We start from the raw sequence: 19,638 nt of genomic DNA, 5'->3' as shown, positions 1-19,638 counted from the left end.
AATGCCCCTCCCGGAGCTATGGTGCTATCAGCCCCTCTGCAGGCTTCCGCAGCTCCGGCTCTGGGAGCCTGCCTGCCTCCTGCCTGCCCCGCATGACTCACTAGAGGCCCCTCCCTATCTTTCACTTTCACCCAGCACCCAGAAGGGGAGTAGCCTCCTCCTCCATTTCCTTCCTCAGCTCCCAGGCCCTGGAGGGAGTGAGTGACCCTCCCCACACACCCTCTTTGTCTTCACAAATGGAAGGTGGAGGGAGGGAGAGGACAGAGACCAAGAGAGCATCCAAGTCCCCCTGGCCCCCAGAGGATTTGGACAGAGGTGAGAGCTGAGGGCCAGAGAAACAACCTTTGGAACAGCCCTCTTTCTCTTGCTTTTAAGTCCTCTTTCCCCAGCCAAACTAATTCAGAGCAAAGACCCAAAAGCCAGCCCCGAAACTGAAAATCACCCTCAGCACCCCCATGGAGCTGCAAGGTGGGACTGTCCGGCTCCGCCTCTAAGCCCAGCAACTAGCAGCGCCGCCAGTCTGCAGGAGACAGAGGAAAAAAGAATGCCAGCCTGGCAGGCCCACATGTTTCCAGGGGGCTGCAGGCGCCTTCCCCATCACAGCCCTGTCGCCTTGTGGGCCACAGCGCAGGCGTGGGGCCTGGAGCAAGGGAAGGCCCACGTGGCAGGCAAGCCTGAGTGCATGTGCCAATGTAGGCCTAAGGAGCGACTGGGAGGGGCTGGCAGGGGGATGGCTGCTCAGCGCCTCTGCAAGGCCTTGGAGGAGACAGGCTGGAGTCTGTAAATGGGGGCTCCAGGGAAGGGCTGCTGCTGCCCAGCAAAGAGGCCAGGAGACAGATGCAGGTCTCACAAAGGCTTACTCGCAGCTGTATGGTCAGGCCTGGAGGTGCTGGGCTCGGCAGGTCTGTCTCCCACCCATGCACATCAAGGAGGGCCATCATTTGGGACACCACTAGGTTTCTGAACCTTGGACAGGAACTTGCTGAAATAAATTAAGGGACCTGGTTTTAGGGAGGCTGAATTATCCAGGAAGCTTCCTGCTGTAGAGTCCTCCTTATCAAGCCCACTGAAAAGCTAAGGAGTACCAGGGTCATGGCCATTTAGGCCTGGGACCACCAGAGAAGAAAGGTCATTGTCTAGGTGATGGAAAGAAGAACAGAAGATACCCAGGAACTGGGGGTGAAAAGGGAAGGAGACACAATGTGGCAGCAGGACACTAAGTTGTAGAAGCAGTGGCAACAATAATAATACACAGATGGCAGGCAGGTCCTAAGTGCTTTGCATCCTTTAAATTCCCACAATAGCCTTAGAAGGCTGGCACTGCTATCTTAACATCTGTTTTACAGGTGAGCAAGATGAGGCTTACAGGGGCTAAGTGACTTGCTAATGCTCACATGGTCATTACATTGCAGAGCCAGGACTTGAACCCAGGTCTGTTGGTTTGGATCAAGCTCTTATTCCTTATTCCCAAGAAATGCCACTGAGACTCCAGGTCCCTCTGCACACTCCCTACCTCCTCAGAGTGATGGACACAGATATTCTTCCTCACTGGCACTGGGAAGCCCCTTACTCCCACCTGAATCTCTGGCAAGTAACCCTCTCCCATTTTCCCCAAATACATCAGAGTCCCTAGATCCCATAGGGAGGGCAGGGAAGGAGTCTCACCACAGAGAGGTCAGTCGGTCCACCTGCAAGGAGCCTGATACACTTCCTCCTGCACTGGCCACCTTGGCCCCAGCCTCTGGGCCTGGACTCTCCAGCTCCTGCAGCTCCACGCTGGGCTTGGTCCTGCTTGTTGCTGGCGGGGCTGCCAGTCCTCAGACCCCACGGGCACCTCCCAGCCTGCAACTCAGGGTAGGACTGAGCCACTTCTTCCTGTTTCTTCTGCCCCACCCCCACTCCACTGTCCCTCAGGTGGAAGTCATACTGCCCTTCCTCACGGCAAGGAAGAGGAAGGAAGCCACCTGCTCCACAGGCTGCTGACCCAACCAAAGGGCCAAGTCCCCAAGGATGCAAGGAAGAGAGTATGTAACGAAGAACTCTGCAGGCAGCTCACCCCTGGAACCAGCTGCAGAACCTCTGACAACAGATGCAGGAACACTGCGAAAGGAAACCCACAGTCACCACGGGCCCCGACACTGTGGCCCGCTTTGTCAGTGTGTCTGACTGCCACACTCTAGTTACTCTTTCCTTCCTCAAGACTGCAACCAATCCTTGACCAGACCCACAGGTACCCTCAGACTAAAGATAAGGCAAGACTCAATACCAAGACCTGGTGCCTACAGGGCTTTCAGGCAGCGCTCTGGTGAGACGGACTTTCTCTCTACAGAAGAAAGCAGTGTGCACCAAGAAAGGAAAACAGTATTGAATCCACATACATGTTTTGCAGTCATACAAGGGGAAGGTCCTAGAAAGGCCTTCAGCACTTATGGTGACACCAGTTCTCCAGGGATGTCAGCTTGAATACACACTGCTCTTCAAGTGCCATCAGCAGCTCAGTCACATGCCCAACAGTGACTGGCTGATCCCAGGAGAGTCCATTGAGCCCTCACCATAATGCAAGGGGGCCATGACCATGGCCACTGAGAGGCCAGGGCCACTCTCCAGCTTACTTGGGGCACTAGTGGGGCTGGGAGCTGACTGAAGGATGCCCCTGCCCTCAGAGGCTAATGGTCCAATCTCCTGCTCTCACGAGCTGGGCCACCCCAGGCCCCACAAGTTCAGTGCTAGGAAGAGGGGGCGTCACAGTGCATGCACCTCCACACACCAAAGAAGCTATCTTAGGCCAAGTCTAAAATCCCTACCCTGCCAACAAGTCACCACAGACTCTGGCTCCTGCCACCTCTCAGCTCTGCATGCTTGAGCCTACAGTCAGGGCCTCTAAGATGCCATTCCCTCAATGTCTCCCGGTCATTGATCAAGCTGTACCCCTGCCTTGGAGACCTCCCCACTCTTCATGTGGCCAATGCCCCCACTCACCCTTCAGGTCTAGACACTGCTTTCTCCAGGAAACCAATCTGTGACCCCAAGGCTCAGAGAGGAGCTGCACCATGAACCCTCAACGCCTCCTAAGCCCCCACCACTGTGCTCAGCACACTAAAGCCCATGTGCCTGTTTCCTCATACCCAGCAGACAGCAGGCTCTACAGGACAGAGTTTGCAGACTGCTGTCCCTTAGCACTTGACTTACATTTACCTCTTGAGACACTAATTCAAGACTGTGCCCAAGGTGAGTCAGAGCCATGCCTGGGCAGAGGCACTACTCACAGCCAGCACTGCCACCCCAGGCCCCTGCCTTGTCCTGACTTCCAGTCTCTCTCCCTGACCACACGTCAGAGCTCCCTACAATGCTGGAATAAAGTGAAGAATCCCAGCATAAGGACCCCACCCTACCCTACCCTAGCCCCAGGTCCTCTCCGGCTAAGCTAAATACAAGTTAAATACAAGTCCTTTTCCAACTGCTGGCCCACAACTCACCTGCCCCTTGACTGTAACTTGCTGCCCCAAACCACACACAGACCAACGGGAAAAGCGTCAGCCCCACTCCCGATCCCAGCCCTTTTCCTCAACCAAGCCTTTCCACCTCTGCCTAGACCATAGCCGGAGACACAGCCTGTGGGTCTTCTTACCTCATGCCCTGACACAGCTGGGCTTCAAGACATTGAGGTCTGGTCAGAATGCCAGGGGGCCATAACAGAGGCTCTCCCTAGAGTAGCCCAGCATGACCCAGCTGGCCCCACAGTCCAGGCTCACATCCTGAAAAGTTCTCTCTCAGATACTCTGGGGTCTCTGGCTATAGCCAGACTGAGTAAGTGGCCTGGAATGGCCATCTCTGGGTCAGCTAAAATTGCCCAGGTCCTACACAAACCTTCCCGCTGGACACCGAATAGCTGTCTGCAATGTTGTATGTCCCTCTACCAACTGGGAGTTCACACATAGGCCACAGGGCCCCCATTCTCTAAGCTACTGGAAATATAAGCCCTATTCTCAAAGGGTTTGCAAACCAATAAGGAAGGAAACTCTGATACAAAAGAGGTGGACCTGCCTCCCACAAGTGTCATCTCCCCAGGGAGCAGGAGAGCAGGGAGGAGCCCCTGTGACTGGCCCATTCCCAGTCTATAGGGTCCCTGGATCATCACTTCTTTGGACTGAACTTCAGCTCTGAAACACAGAGCCCAGGCTGACAGGCCGAAGACTCACAAGTGTGATGGGTCTCAGCCATCAAGCTGGTCAGGCTCAGAAGCTTGGCCAAGATTCATGCTGCCTGCAGGATGAGCTTAGACATAAAAATGCCAATACTGAGATGTTTTTGAAGTGTGCGAGGGGAATCCTTTCCAGATTTATGAGGCACCCTCTGGCCTCCATCCAGGCATCTCCCTTTATCATCCCTTACCCCACTGTCCCACAAACTCCTGGGAAGCCAGGACAGCTAGGTCTGTTTTGCATGGGGAAAGCTAATGCAGAGAGAAAACACAGAGTCACGGCAAAGCCAGGAAAGGATTAAGCCTTCAGGCGCAGCCTCTGCCTACACTGGGAAGACTGGCTGCCTCCCTCCTAGGCAAGATCCATAAAGGATCACAGGCAGTTCTGAACAACCCCTCCAAAGGATGGGGAATCCCAAGGTAGAAGTTGCCAGGTTTAGACTCTCTCCATAGAAGATGCAGCAAATGTCCCAGCTGCCAGGTCCTCAAGTGACTGAACCTTTGGCGAGGGCCTTGTGGGAACTCCTAGGGCCCTTGGTCTGTCTCCTCACAACACTCTCTATGCCCTATAGGGCTGGTGCCACCAGAGACTGCTGGAAGGGTCTGGCTCCCTGGCAGTCTCAGGGCAGGGCTCTCTGGAGGCTGAGCTTGAGGATGCCCCAGTGCCAGACTCTGTATTGGGCCAAGATACAGGCGGCCACTCACAGAAGCCTCCCTTGACACAGCCTGCAAAGACACAGAAACAGTACTGAGAACAGTGGCCCTGGGGAGCTCCCTGACTTTCAGCCTTTCCTGGAGCTGTTCCTATTGCCTGAAAACCCACGTCCACTCTGTCAATGTGCCTTGCTTCGAGGCTAACCACCCACAAACAGCCTTCTAGCACATACTGTTGTCACTTCTTCTGAATCTTCCCCTTCTTACACTACTGTCTCATAATCCTCTGTCAATTTCTTTCTGTTTCTGTACCAATAAGGCAATGGACTGCTTGTCAGGTAACCAGTTGTGTGATTCCCATTTTTGTGGAACTTAAGAGAGTGTGGTGGGATGAGACCTGCGTCCAGGAATCAAAGAAACCCCTTTGTAAAGAGCAAGTGCCACATGAAACAGTCACCAGCAACACTACCTGCATGCATGCCCAGCGTGTACGGGTATTGCTTATTTATAAAACCACTTATTCCCAATTGAGAAATGAGGATAGGTTGCCTCTGATAAGTAAATTGTCCCAGGTCACAGAGCTCACAAGTAAGAAGCCAGGATTCCAATTTAAGCCTCCAACTCCAAACCAGGTCTCTCTGTGTCATACTCTGCTGCCCTCTGTGTCATTGTCAAGCAGTAGTTTTCAAACTTCAGTATGTGCAGTAAAACTCACCCTGAGAGATGGTTCATGGGCCTGGCCAAGGAGTGGGCAGTACAGGATGGGTTATCTGTGATGCTTCACAAGCAGCCAGGTGTCCAGGTACTGGGGCAAGGGAAGGGTTAGAGTGTCAGGGCCTGGCACAATAAAGTTTCCCAGGACCCACCATTCCCTACTCCCCAAAGGAACTACCTGCCAGAGTGTTATCTCCTGCTCAGGAGGTATGACCCATAGAGCCATGGGGTGGAGGAGCTTTGCTCTCAGCTAGCCCTGGAGCTGACTGTGGCTCTTTATGCCTGAGGCCCAAGTACCATTGTTTTCTATTTGCCAGGCACTGTTCTAAGTACATTGCAGACAGCACCTTATTTAACCGTTACTGTTCTCTCATTTTACAGTCCAGGAATGGTATCAATTCCTGATATAGTTACATCAAAATTATCTATTTAACACAAAAGAGAACAGTAATGGAGGAACAGAAGAACAAAAAGACATAAGACACAGAGAAATCAATTAGCAAATGACAGATAAAAAATCCTACCTTATCAATAATTACTTTTTTTTGCAGTTTTTGGCCGGGGCTGGGTTTGAACCCACCACCTCCGTTATATGGGGCTGGTGCCTTACTCCTTTGAGCCACAGGCGCCACCCAATTACTTTATTTTTTTTATTTTTTTTTTATTTTTGGAGACAGAGCCTCAACCTGTCGCCCTGGGTAGAGTGCCGTGGCATCACAGCTCACAGCAACCTCACCCTGGCTTAAGCGATTCTCTTGTCTCAGCCTCCCAAGTAGCTGGGATTACAGGCACCCGCCCCAATGCCTGGCTATTTTTTGGTTGTAGTTGTCATTGTTGTTTGGCAGGCCTAGGCTGGATTTGAACCTAACAGCTCTGATGTATGTGGCTGGCACCCTAACCACTTAAGCTATAGGCACTGAGCCTCAATAATCACTTTAAAAGTAAATGGATTAAACATTCTAATTAAAAGGCAGAGGTTGACAGAATGGATTGGTGGGGGGATCCAATTATGTGCTGTTTACAAGAGACAAAGAGACACACTTCACATTCAAAGACACAAAATAGACCAGGCATGTGGATTGTTTGAGCTCAAGAGTTTGAGACCAGCCTGAGCAAGAGTGAGACTCTGTTTCTACTAAAAATAGGAAAAATTAGCCAGGCATTGTAGCAGGCACCTGTAGTCCTAGCTACTCCAGAGGCTAAGCAAGTGCATCATTCCAACCCAGTAGTTAGAAGTTGCTGTGAGCTATGATGCCATGGCACTCTAACTAGGGCAACAGAGTAAAACTTTGTCTCAAAAAAAAAAAAAAAAAAAGAAGAGACACTATAACAGTTATAGACATTTACGTACCTAACAATAGAGCCCCAATATACATGAAGCAAAAACTATCAGGATTAGAGGGAGAAATACATAATTCAACAATAATAGTTGGAGACGTCAATGGTCTACTTTCAGTAATGAACAGCACAACTAAATAGAAGATCAACAAGGAGATAGGTGAGGGGCACAAATGCAACTTGGACTCTACCTAATAAATATGAACAATGTAACCTAATCATCTGTACTCTCATATTAATGTGAAATTTTAAAAAACCCAAGGAACTAGAAGGTTGAACATTATAAACCAAACATCTATAGAACACTCCATCTGACAACTGCAGAATATACGCGCTTCTTAAGAGCATATGGAACATTACCTATAATAGAATATAAATTAGGTCAATAAATTAAAAGGACTGAAATAACACAAAGTATGTTCTTCAGGCAAAATGGGTGAAAATTAATATCAATAATAGAAGGAAATTTGGAAATTTACATGAAACAAAGGTTAGAAATAACTTGCCAAGCTCTCCGAGCTCTGAAAGGCCCCTCCCTCCTCAGCCCACGTTCTCCACACTTTTGGCACCATCTTAGGCAGCTGGCAATCTCAGACTTTTGCAAAAGCCCTTCTCCCATCCCCTATACCAGACATACACTGATCACACTTGATCCCAAAATCAAAACAACTGGGGGAAGAAGAGGCCTTTGAGGTTGCAACAACTTGTTATGTAACCCTGCTTTTCCCTGGAAAAATGGCCACAGGTAAATGTTTCCACTTCCATGGCCAGTCTATAAAATATCCAAAAGAAAGATCTTCCTAAAAGAAGGGAACTAATATTTATAAAGCACTTCCAAGAGCAAGACACTTTACATATTCTAAAATCCATGCTTACAAACTTCCCATGGCATTACTGCCCCATTCTACAGAGGAAACTGAGGCTCTGCTATAAAGTGGCAGAAGCAAGATTCAAATCTTTACTGTTTGCCTTCAAAACCCTTACTTTGCTCTTTCCAGTAACCTTCCAGAAAAATCCCAAATCTATACTTGTTATGGGCCTCAGAAGAAATGCTACACTGGAGAACCCCCCAAAGCCAGCTCCTTCCCAGGACTGCTGCTCTTCCTGGGGGCATTTCCAAGCAGAAAACAACATATAACCCTCTTAAATAATCCCAGCCTCAGTCAGCCAAAACAGGTTCCCCATCAGATTGGAGGCATCAGTAAGTGCCCCTGGAAGTCAGAAGAGCCTCCATGGTGCTGAGGTGTGGGGAGCTGCAGAGGTGAGTTGGGAGCTGGTGAGTTGGGAGCTGCAGATTCAGCAGGTTCTCACTCTGAAATGAAATGTAGCTCACTGGGTAGGGCGCCAGCCCCGTATACCGAGGGTGGCGGGTTCCAACCCCGCCCTGGCCAAACTGCAACAAAAAATAACCAGGTGTTGTGGTAGGCGCCTGTAGTCCCAGCTACTCGGGAGGCTAAGGCAAGAGAATCACCTAAGCCCAGGAGTTGGATATTGCTGTAAGATGTGACGCTGTGGCACTCTACCAAGGGTGACAGGGTAAGACTCTGCCTCAAAAAAAAAAAGAAAAAGTCTTCACACCACATGGAGAAAGAGGGGTTAGGCCTCTTTTCAGAGCCACTGGCAAATCGGGCCCATCTGGGTAAGCTGATTCTAAATACCAAGGGATGTCAGTGTTCATCTAGTCCAAGTCTTCATTCCACAGAGAAGGGAGGAAACTTGCCTGAGGACACACAGTCACTAGCACAGCAGGCCCCAGAATTAAGGACTCTAATAACAATGCTCCATGCCTTCATTTAGGCAGACCCCAGGCCACTTGGCAAGACACTGGACAAAGCTTGGAGCCAAGATTAATCCCAACATCACTCAAATAATGCTTCATCAATACTTATAACATTTCTTGCAGGTGCTATTATGCCAGGCATGGTGCTAAGCACTCTACATACATTATCCTGTTTAATTCTCACAACAAGACAGGTATTATTATTTTCCCCCTTTCTCAACAAGAAAGAGATCTAAGGGTGGCGCCTGTGGCTCAGTGAGTAGGGCACCGGCCCCATATACCGAGGGTGGTGGGTTCAAACCCAGCCCCGGCCAAACTGTAACAACAACAAAAAAATAGCTGGGCGTTGTGGCAGGCACCTGTAGTCCCAGCTGCTTGGGAGGCTGAGGCAGGAGAATCACATAAGCCCCGGAGTTGGAGGTTGCTATGATCCTGTGACGTCATGGCACTCTACCAAGGGTGGTAAAATAAGACTGTCTATACAAAAAAAGGAAAAAAAAGAGAGATCTGAGGGGTCAAATCCCTTGCCTTAAGTCATAGCAGTACAGAAGCAAGACCCGGGCCTGCGTATCTCCAGAGTTCTTTCTGCAAACTTCCTCCCTCAGAGTTTTAGGCTTAGCCTCCAGTTGGTTGTTACACCAGGCTATCTGGGATGGACAGCAGCAACTTCTGGAGGCTTCTCCCTGGAGAGAACCTTCAACTGGCCTGAAAACCACTGTGAAGTTCTGGAAGTGTAGCTGGTCAGGTAAGGTGGGTGGAAAAGCCTGGCAGGTGTATAACTTTGACAATGAAGAGGCTACAAGTGATTACCACCACTGGGTCAACCTGTGGAAGGCTCAACATCTTCTGCCCAAGAAGCCACACCCCTCCCACACCCTTCAACCCCACACCCATAGTTGGCCAACAGCTCTTTATTTAAAAATAAAGCCTTATGGCTCAGCGCCTGTGGCTCAAGTGGCTAAGGTGCCAGCCACACACACCTGAGCTGGCGGGTTCAAATCCAGCCCCGGCCGCCAAACAATGACGACTGCAACCAAAAAACAGCTGGGCATTGTGGTGGGCACCTGTAGTCCCAGCTACTTGGGAGGTGGAGACAGGAGAATCGCTTGAGCCCAGGAGTTGGAGGTTGCTGTGAGCTGTGATGCTACAGCACTCCATCTAGGGGGACAGCTTGCAGCTGTCTCAAAAAATAAATAAATAAATAAAGCCTTATGAAGAAATGAGTATAATTGTGATGGATGTGTTACTTAGTTCAATGTAAACATTTCACATTGTATATCGAAGCAGCACCCTGAACCCCCTAAATGCATCAATGTACAAAGTTATGATTTAATAACAAATAATTTAAAAAATAAAATAAATAAAAATAAAGCCTTGACTCTACCCTGCTTGTCAGATGCCCTGTTCCCCATGGGGCCCAGGCTCCTGTGCCTCTCCTTTCACCCTGAAGTCTGGCTCAGATCAGCTCCATGTGTGGGCTCCTATTCATGCCAGTGTCCCCCCACTTAGGACACCAAGCATCAGCCCCCGGCCACAACCACTCACATCTCTACCCAGGGCTCTCAGAGGGCTTCTTCTCCCAAGAACTCAACTACAGGATGTGTTCGTTGCATATCCTGAGATCACTGGTCCAAATCTCTATTTTGTAGCTGATTAAGACTGAAATCCTGATGGCGCCCGTAGCTCAGCTGGCCACATACACCAAGGCTGGTGGGTTCAAACCCAGCCCAGGCCAGCTAAAACAACAATGACTACTGCAACAACAACAACAACAAAAAAAAAAGACTGAAATCCTGAAATGTAAAATGACTTGCCCAAGGACATAGGGCTTCTCAGGTGGATGTTCTTACACCTAACACACACACCCCCGCCCCCGGGCCTAGCATTGCCAGGGTCCTTGACATTTGTCTCATCTCCTCCCCAGCAAGGAGTTGAAGCAAAGTCTGATGTGTGTGTCAAGGCTGCCAAGCCTTCACTAGCCTGTGCTACCCTGCCTGGACAACACTGGAAAAGGCCAAGACCCACTTGGTGACCTAGGGGGGAGGAGGGACAGTGTCTGCCAGTATGGGGTGAGAGTAAAAGATGGGGGCAATATGGCTCCCCAATACCTGCATGTGACCAAGCACAAAAACTTGCCACCAGCAGAGCCTGGGGCCTCCTGAAGAGCTGCGCCTTGGGTTCAGAGAGCTCAATCACAGGCCATTATATCAGCATCACAACCTTTCTCAGGCCCTAGTCAAGATGTAGGACTTTTACCAAATGCTTGCACATTCTTTGCATTTCTCCGGTCTCTGTGCAACTGCTGCAGGGCCTTTTCTCCTATGTTGATTTATTCTTTATTGTTCCTGAAATACACCCAGAGGCCTTTGGCACAGTGCACGGGGCACCGGCAGAGCATCCAGTCCAAGCCCCATGTACACACTAACCAGGCTCTCTGGGACCTGGGCCAAGCCAGATGGAATGATGGGCCTCAGGGTCAGACCCAGCAGCCAGACCCAAGGTCCCACCTAGGCTCAGCCTGTGATACCAGAGCTATTCAGAGGCTGGGATGCATTTGAGGAGGAGAGACACTTAGAGGGTTCCCAGGAGGCCTAAACCAAGCCTTTCTACTCCTCCTGAGGAACTGACCGGGTGGATTCCCAGGCCCACAGCTGAGCCCTCCACTGCAGGGCTTCTGGACTCAAGGCTGAGCTTCTGGCTACCCTGTGAGCACCTATAGAGGGAGACCCAAATAGGGTCTTCCTACCCTTCCCAGCCCAAAATATCTCCCCTATCAGCCAATCTAATAGTGCCTGAATTCCCACCATAAGCACTTCATTCTAAGAATCAAAGCATTGTTCCTTGTGCACATGAAAATAGCTGGAGAAGTGTGGAAGCAGCCTGGTAAAAATCGTCAGACAGAGCATGAGAAGCTTCTCTAAACCAACAGCCCCTGCAAGCCTTATTGGTTGAATGGGCACAACATCATCTTATATTACTGTGGGATCCAACAAGGTAATACACAGATGAAACACAAAGAAAGCATGTTCAATAAAGGTGATTTCCTTTCTCCCTTGCTGGGCAGAGGCTCCAACATCATTATCAGTCCTTAACACCTTGGAGGAAACGGATGGCCTGACTCTCAGTTCCAAGGCTGGCTGAGAGCAGGGTTGGCTGGGCAGGAGCAGGACACAGAGACTCAGAGTCCTAGCAACAGTGTCAGGCTCTGCAGACCTGCAGGGCATGTGGCCTAGAGATCCAGGAGATAGCAGTCTGGCAAGCAAGAGGGCACCCAGCACAGGCCTCCTTTGACTCCACCGTGCTGCAGGGATACAGCGGGTCGAGTATTTCCCTAAGAATACCTGGCAGAGCTTCCAGGCCCACAAAAATGAGCCACCCTCTTGGGCTCATTCTAAGAAGAGCAATAAAAAGGAAGGCACCATCACCTGAAGGAAGCTGGGGAAGGGTGGCCACAGGAAATAGGAGCAGGGACTCAGCAGGGACTCTGGGGCCGGCAGAAAGCAAGCAACCCTGCCCAGAGGCCACCACAGTGAATGTCCCACAAGTGGAAGTGCCTGCCTATTTTTGGCACTTCTGCCCAAAGCCAGCAAAGAAAGGCAGCTGCTAGCAACATGGAAGGGCTGTTTACAAGCAAGTGTGCAAGCCTGTGACAGGGACAGAAAGTGCACCAGCAGGCACCATGCAAAAGGCCCTCTTTCTGCCCCTTTTCCTCTGCAGACGGTCCCTGTAAGGTCTGTTCAGCACGCTGCATCGCTGGCACAGTGTGGGGACTTCTGCTTTCACTCAGACCCAGCCTCCCAACCACAGAACTCACTAGCACACGCAAACAGACAAATAAATAACTAGAGCCAGCTGAGGACTGAGCCACACCCAGGAGCTAAGACAGTATTCCTCTGAACTCTTCCTGCATGGAAGCAGCCCTCCCAACTTCCAAGGGGCAGGGCTCAGGAGCAGCCCCTCTTTCCATCCTCCCAAGGCGAAAGTTGAGACGGTCTACCAGAACCTCAAGCAACTCACCCTCTCAGCTTCCCTATTTGAAAAGGAAGGAGTTGGACTAGATGTCCCAAACACTTTCCCATCTCTGGGATGACGCCCAGGACTCTGACCCAAGGCCAGCCGGGGCTTCAGACAGAGCAATGTCAGGTGGGAAGGGGGATCTGAGTGGCAGCCAGACATTTACCCCAGGAGCTGCCAGCAGGCTGGAAGGAGGAGATGGAGATTGAAGGGCCACCCACATGCCCTCTCACCCAAGCCCCTCTCTCGGCTGTGGGGGCCTTCCCCTCCAAAGACCCAGCACGTTTTGGCAACAACAGGCTGGACTGGGACCTCTGTCTGCTCAGTTACAAGAAAAAGCAAGGAATCAAAATCCCTCACCATTTTCCTTCCTTTCTGGACCCCATTTCCCCAGAGAAGTTGGGTAGCCTCGGAGAGAGCCCCTTCTGGCTGCAAGCCCAGTGTACTTTCCTTTCTCCAAGCTTTAACTCAGATAAACCTGGCCCTGGCTCCCCCTTTCCCGGGACTCCCGGAGGAAGAAACATTGCCTAGAAAAAACACTCTCACCATGAGCTCCCTGTGGCTGGGAGAAAGGCAGAGAGAACGGGGAGCACGTCCCTAGCTGGCCACAGTACCAGGCTGTGTTCCAGGAAGAGCAAGAGCAAGAATGGCTGCCAGGGAAGTCTCTAGCCCTCAACAATGGCCTCCCTCAGGGAGACCACCGTCTCCTCCCCTGCAAAACTTCAGCTCTTTCCCGACACATAGCAATTTTCTTCTTACATACTATCTTGATGTTCCCCTTGTCCTACTCATAATTTTGGTGAAAGAGTCAAAGTGGTCTTTGAAGGAACAACTCCCATCCCCAGCCCCACCCAAACCCCCATCGAGGTCACTCTGGGAGGCTTCAGGTGAAGCAAAGACAAGGGGACTTTTTTCTAGGCTGAGAGAGTAGCTTTCCTCCCGCCCACATGAGCAGTTCAGCCTGGGGCCTAGGTGGGTAGGCTCCCAGAGCACAATCTGATCTTGGGGAAGATTTAACCCTCAGATGCAGGGACAGAGGCCCTCTCAAAGGCACACAGGCACCAAGGTCTGGGCTGGTCTGGAGGGGAGTGAATCACAGGGTGCCCAGGGCCTAAGGAGTTAGAAAATAAACTTCATTTACATAGCCTCAATGGCCTGGAAGAGGCTCTCCTACCACAAGCAGGGCATTCTTCATTTTCTCTTCCCTGGTGGGGCAAAAGGCAAACAAGAGCTGGACCTGGTAGGAACTGGTAAAATGGTAGCTGCCATCAGTTGATACCTAATATGTGCCAGTCACTTTGCATGCATCTTGTTTACTTTCACAGCCTATGAAGCACTATCATTGTCCCCATTTTACGAGTGAGGAAACTGAGCCCCAGGAAGTTAAGCAACACCCAAAGTCACACTGTAAGTGAAGAAGCTGGAATATGAACCCAGGTCCAACCTGGCCTCATTCCCACGTACCCACCAGGCTTCCTTCAGTCACTGTCAGGGTGACTGTCCACACACTATCCACAGGAATGGTATTCTGAGTGTGGGGGCAGCATGGGTGTGGATGAGTTTTGTTTGATGGCTCTGGAATCTGAATTGATCCCCCCACTAATTGTTATTGCTCCCAAATGTGTGATTGTGAGAGCCCACGTGTGGTGGGGTGGAGGGTGATCTGGATTCCAAATAGCAGTTTCCAGCACCAATGTTATGCTATAATGCTTCTGATTCATAAAATGAGCTCACAGTCTCACGGTATCCTGAATGTTGCTTCGATTGCAAATGTGAATCTCTTAGTAAGAGCTAGGGATTTCAGCCTACTCCACCTAGCCCCAGCCCAGCTGGCAATATCATTCAGCCTCACACAGTCTTACATGCAGAAGAACCCTTCCAACAGAAGGCAACTACTGGCTGCACTTCCTGAAGCCTGCAGTGAATCAGGGAAGAAGAGAGCTCTTGAGGCTGGTTCTGGACAGATGCATGAGTATACACATAGGAAGTCCACCAACCTGGTCTGGCCAAAGGAAATGCCCAGATTAGCAGATCCCAGGGCAAGTGGCTCCACAACTGTTTCACCCTGAAGTCCCCTTGGGTTCAGATCAAGATAACTGGGACACGTACTCCATGGCCAGCCATAGGACAGTGCCAGGGAACTGGTCTCTCCAGCATTAGAATCATGTGTGGTAGACTGACTTTTTGAAAACAAATAGTGCAATGTGAAGAGATCCCAGCAGCAAGGTCTCACTGGGCCAAACACGTGCCAAATTCACATTGTTTTGATGGAGATCTTTCACTGATTTGTTCAACTAATGCACTGGATGCTTGTAAGTGCTAGGCATTGTGGAAACAATACAGAGCTTACCCTAGAGCAGAGGCTACTATAATATGAAATGTGCTTTAAGCATCTTAAGCATACTGAAAAGTCCTCACAGCTATTCTATGAAGGGGACATTGTATAGAGGCCAGCTCTATGTTCCTGACCACCATATTGCAGTATGTGCCATATGGTGGAAGTGTTCAGAAGGCTGCTAAGACCTTCAGAAGTAGCATCTGAAATAAAACTAGAAGGATAAGCATAGTGGGGTGTCACGGCAGATGCCTATAGTCTCAGCTACCTGGGAGGCTGAGGTAGGAGGATCACTTGAACCCCAAGAGTCTGAGGTTGCTGTGAGCTAGGCTGACACTATGGCACTCTAGCCTAAGGCAGCACAGTGAAACTGTTCCCCCAAAAGAAAAGACAAGCAGTAATCTCCCAGCCACTTGTGGCCATCCCCACCCCCACCAGGGGCAAGACTTTCTTTTGGAAGACCCAGACAGAAGAGCTAACAAGACCAAAGATCCCTGGATTGGGCCCCTTCCCCTTTCCCACTTCTCCCAGAGGTCTTAGCACCACTGGGCAGCCTCTCCCTGGGTTTTACAGCCACAGGAGGCCCTCAGCTGAATCAGTAACTACATGTTGTCATTTCTTTTTTTCCATTTATTGAAAGCAGCAGCCCCCAGAGTCAAACACTGGGGCTATTTTTAAATTCCATGTTTAAAAGTTTAATTCTCATCACCATGGGCACGCCATAGCTCTTTCCTAGGGTGGGGTGGGGTGGGGTGAGGGGCTGACAGAGCCATGGAGAGTCGGAGGGTGGGGGTTCTGCAGGCACTCCATAGGGTACTCTTTCCTGGGGTGAAATGGGGAGAGGGGCTGACAGAGCCATGGGAAGTGGGGGGGGCTCTGCAGGCACTTGGAGAAGTCTGGAGGGGCAGGCTGTTCCAGAGCAAGCTGTAGAACCTGGGGTCTTCCTCCAGGTTCTTCACCCCCTTGTCCCCTGTGACACAGACCAGAGTAACCAGTCAGAGGCCAATCCAATTACAGAGGAGACTGGACCAGGGTCATGCAATGACATGGTTCATCATACTAATTGAATGCTCATACCCCTATTATTTACTGTCCAGAGCAGGAGGGAAAAAAGACCCATAAACTGTCCATTTGGGAAGGTTTCTCCTTTCCTCTTGGTCCAAAAGCCATTTAACACCTGTGGAAAGGGTGCAACTCTCTGATTCTAAAGGAGCATGTGCCACAACCTCCCTGGGAGGTTCTGTAGCAAGACAAGTCTTGGCTGAGTGTGTCTCCCCTCAGCCAAGGACCCCTTGGGGGAGAATGGGTTTTCCTTAGAGCTTAAGTTCTCCTTCCACCCTTACCAGGCCTCCAGTCTCAATCCTGGTGCTGCAGGGGGCAAGGGAAGCCCAGACCTCTCCTCCCACAGCCACAGATGCCCACAAGGATCCCCTGCATACATGCCACACAGCCTCCATGGCCAGCCAGCTCTTCCCCCATCCCACTGCCCACCCCCACCCCACACACAAACTCGCCCTCCGAAGACTCTGCGGCTGGGACACAGGTCCCACGTGGGATGGTGGAAACAGGAAGAAGCCACCAAAGTTGTGATCAATAAAGTTTTAAATGGGGCCCGTAACTTCCCCTTTCATCCTTCTAGCAGCTCTCACTAGAGGCTGGGCTGAACACCAATGGGCTCCACTTTGGCTGGGAGATACCTCCTCCAGGTCTGCTTCTATGAAAGGGAAACTTGAAAGCCCTAGGGCACATCAGCTCCCCCGTGTCCCCCTTACCCAAAGGCCTGGCTCGTGGCCCTCAGAGGGGCAACCGGTGCACATGCTCCTGCACGTGCGACTTTCGAGGGGGCTTTGACCAGCTCCACCAAGCAGGCCATATGCAGGGCCCAAACAAATCCTGGGCTCCAGCGTTGCAGACAGGCACCGTGGAACACTGTACTGACAAGGCTGAACTGGCCACAGCGGCTGGGGCGTGCGGGGGTGGACGAGAGGGATGACAGGTCCGAGGTGCGCGGAGCCAGGCAGCTCTATGCCCGCCTGCCTGCCGCCCGCGCTAAACGCTCCAACTTAGGCCTCGACAGCACTTGCCCCAGTTCCCTGCCGCCCCTGCAACTCTGTCCCCCAAACTCCCGGTGAAGACAGTGTCCATGCCCACTTTCCCGTGCACGCTGGAAGGGGAAGGGGCTCCAGCGCCAAATTCCCGCAGCTCACGAGCCCCTCGCCGCGCCTCCTGGGCCTGTCCTCTGTCACGCCAGCAGGTCCCTGCGGACACCACGTTTCGCTCCGGCAGAGGAGGAGCAGCCGTATTCCTGAGCCGCCGCCGCAGGCCGGGCGGGTTGGGAGGGTTTTCCTGCCGGGGCCGCGCCCGGGTGGGCGGGGGCCGCGCGCGAGCTGCGTAGCTGCACAAACACCGCGCGGCTGCGCTGCACACGCCGCTGCAGGCGGAGGGTGCGGGGCCCGGGTTGGGGGGGTTGCGGGAGGCCACCGCACGTCCACACGCACCAGCTCCCACGGCAGCCCAGGCCTCAGAAGTTCGCACGCGGCGGTCCCCACGGCCCCGTGACCCCCGCTCCGGGCCGCGCCTGCAGAGCTGCAGCCCGCCGGGCGGGCGGCCACCAATTGCGCGCCGCCCCACGTCCCCGCGCCGCCCCCGCCGTGTGCAGGCCTCGTCCGCCGGCTCGGCAGCCCCACTTACCCCGCTGCTGCCCAAGCTCCGGCCTCGGCTGTCCCCCTTCAGCCGCTGGCCGCCGCCTTCTGTCGCCTCCTGCACTCCAGCCGCCTGCATGCACTCCGGTATTTCAAAAACAAACAGGCGCCGTAGCCTCCCTGCGGCGCTTGCGGGGCTTCCGCCAGCCCGCGCCTCCAGAGGTTGGGAAGTTTGCTGGCGGGGCCCGGGCGGGACGCGCGGGCTGTCACCCCCCGATCGCGGCGCAGGAACCTCGGCGCACCCCGTGCTGTCCGCCTCGCGGGCGCTCTCCCTCCCTCCGTGTCACCCCCAGTCCTGCGATGCAGTGTCAGGATTGCACGGCTCTGACTCATCGGTTGAGCTCACAGCTTGAAAAAAAAGAGAGAGAGGGCGAGAGGCAACAGCGAAGGAGGAGGACTCGCTGGCGAGCTACAAAGGATTGCACAACTCGAGGATGGGAGCGCGGAGAGCCCAGCGGCCGGCTGGCGCGCGCAGCACCGCGGCGAGCAGAAACCAGCTCTACCACTTCATCAGCACAACTGTCTCGGGGCGGCCTCTCAGCCAGCAGGCCCAGCGCCGCCCACTTCCTGCGACCAAATAAGGCTAGGGAAGGCGTCTTTAAACCTCAGGCGGCTGCTCGGGCTGGGGATTTCCAGCAGACCTCACCTCCACTCTGGAGTCGGTCGCCACCCTCCCCCAGCCCAGGCCGGCGCCCTCGATAGCTTTGCTGGAACCAATCGGCCACGAGGCTCGTTCCTTTCACACCAAGGTCAGGAGGAGACGGTGACGAAATGTTTGGAAACCCATCGAGCCTGCCAGGAAAGTGTGTGTGATGTTGGGGAGGGCACAAGTCGCTTTCTTCCACAAAGAAAACTCTTTGGTTTTGGATACGGTAAATCATGCACAATCCTCTCCAAGACACTTTAACTGCCTCCCAGAGTTTCACTTTCTGGCTCACTAGCATCCTAGTTCGTGTAAAAGGTTATTGAGAAACGGGCAGCGCCTGTACCTCAGTGAGTAGGGGGCCAGCCCCATTATACCGAGGGTAGCAGGTCCAACCCGACCCAGGCCAAACTGCAACAACAAGAAAAAAAAGATAGCCAGGCGTTGTGGCGGGCGCCTGTAGTCACAGCTACTCCGGAGGTTGAGGCTAAGCCCAAGAGCTGGAGGTTGCTGTGAGCTGTGATGTCTCAGTACTCTACCTACGGCGACAAAGTGAAACTCTGGAAAACAAAAAAAGAGAGAGAGAGAGAAACTGGCCCTACCTCCCATAAAGGACCCACATCTCCCAATACTTAGGTGATGAAAATCTCCTGGGTTTAATCCTAGCAACTCAGGCCAGAGATGGACAGCTTTTCATTCCATGCCCACATTTACCCCTGATCAATTCTCTAGTCCAAGCCCTCATGCTTTCTTGCCTGACAGGTGGGAGGATGGGAAACAATTCTGCAGCTCAGAAGGGTCTTCCTGGCCTCCACAATTCAATGAGGCTCCAGGGCCAGGGGGAAATCCAGGGGAGGAGTTCTTCTATGTTTTCTGGTGTGTTTTGTTGTTATTTTTCAAAGAGACGGGTCAGAAGGAGAGTTTCCTTCGAAAGAAAAACCACTGAGAAATACACTGTGTCCTAGCAGTCACTTTCCCCCTCTCGCCAGTCCTGAGAACCAGGTGCATCCCTCACTTTCTCAGGGAGAAAAGGGGGATGACAGAGTGTTTCTCACACACTCACTGAGGCTGCAGGGGCAGGGTGGGGAGGAGATGACACAGGCAACAACCCTGCCTAGAACCCTTGCAAAACCTACACTTGGTCCCAAGGAGCAAGGCTTTCCCATCCTCTTCCACATCTCTGTTGGCCAGAGGACCTGTGTGCATCTGGAGGTCACACCTCACCAAGAGGAAAAGGATTTATTTGAGCCATGTTAT

General features: G+C 52.2%; 1 protein-coding gene across 7 annotated transcripts in view; it reads right to left on the bottom strand.

Moving 5' to 3' along the window:
* MIDEAS (mitotic deacetylase associated SANT domain protein) overlaps positions 1-19,638 on the bottom strand; it is a 70,901-nt gene that overhangs the window by 27,291 nt on the left and 23,972 nt on the right. Inside the window, exons 1-3 of one of the 7 annotated variants that reach the window (XM_053601429.1) lie at positions 17,728-18,245; positions 5,571-5,660; positions 1,666-2,100 (exon numbers count right to left, since the gene is read on the bottom strand). The exons of 1 other annotated variant lie outside the window; for it this stretch is intronic. The gene's annotated coding sequence lies outside the window, so the exon portion shown is untranslated. Of the gene's footprint in view, positions 1-1,665; positions 2,101-5,570; positions 5,661-16,808; positions 16,924-17,727; positions 18,246-19,638 lie in introns of those variants that run through there. 5 more of the 7 variants (XM_053601430.1, XM_053601431.1, XM_053601433.1 and 2 more) reach the window with 5 other exon arrangements.

This window comes from Nycticebus coucang, chromosome 9 (genome assembly GCF_027406575.1).
Source record: "Nycticebus coucang isolate mNycCou1 chromosome 9, mNycCou1.pri, whole genome shotgun sequence".
NCBI lineage: Eukaryota > Metazoa > Chordata > Mammalia > Primates > Lorisidae > Nycticebus > Nycticebus coucang.
Note: the sequence above shows the minus strand (reverse complement) of the source record. Positions and strands in the feature narration are given on the sequence as shown.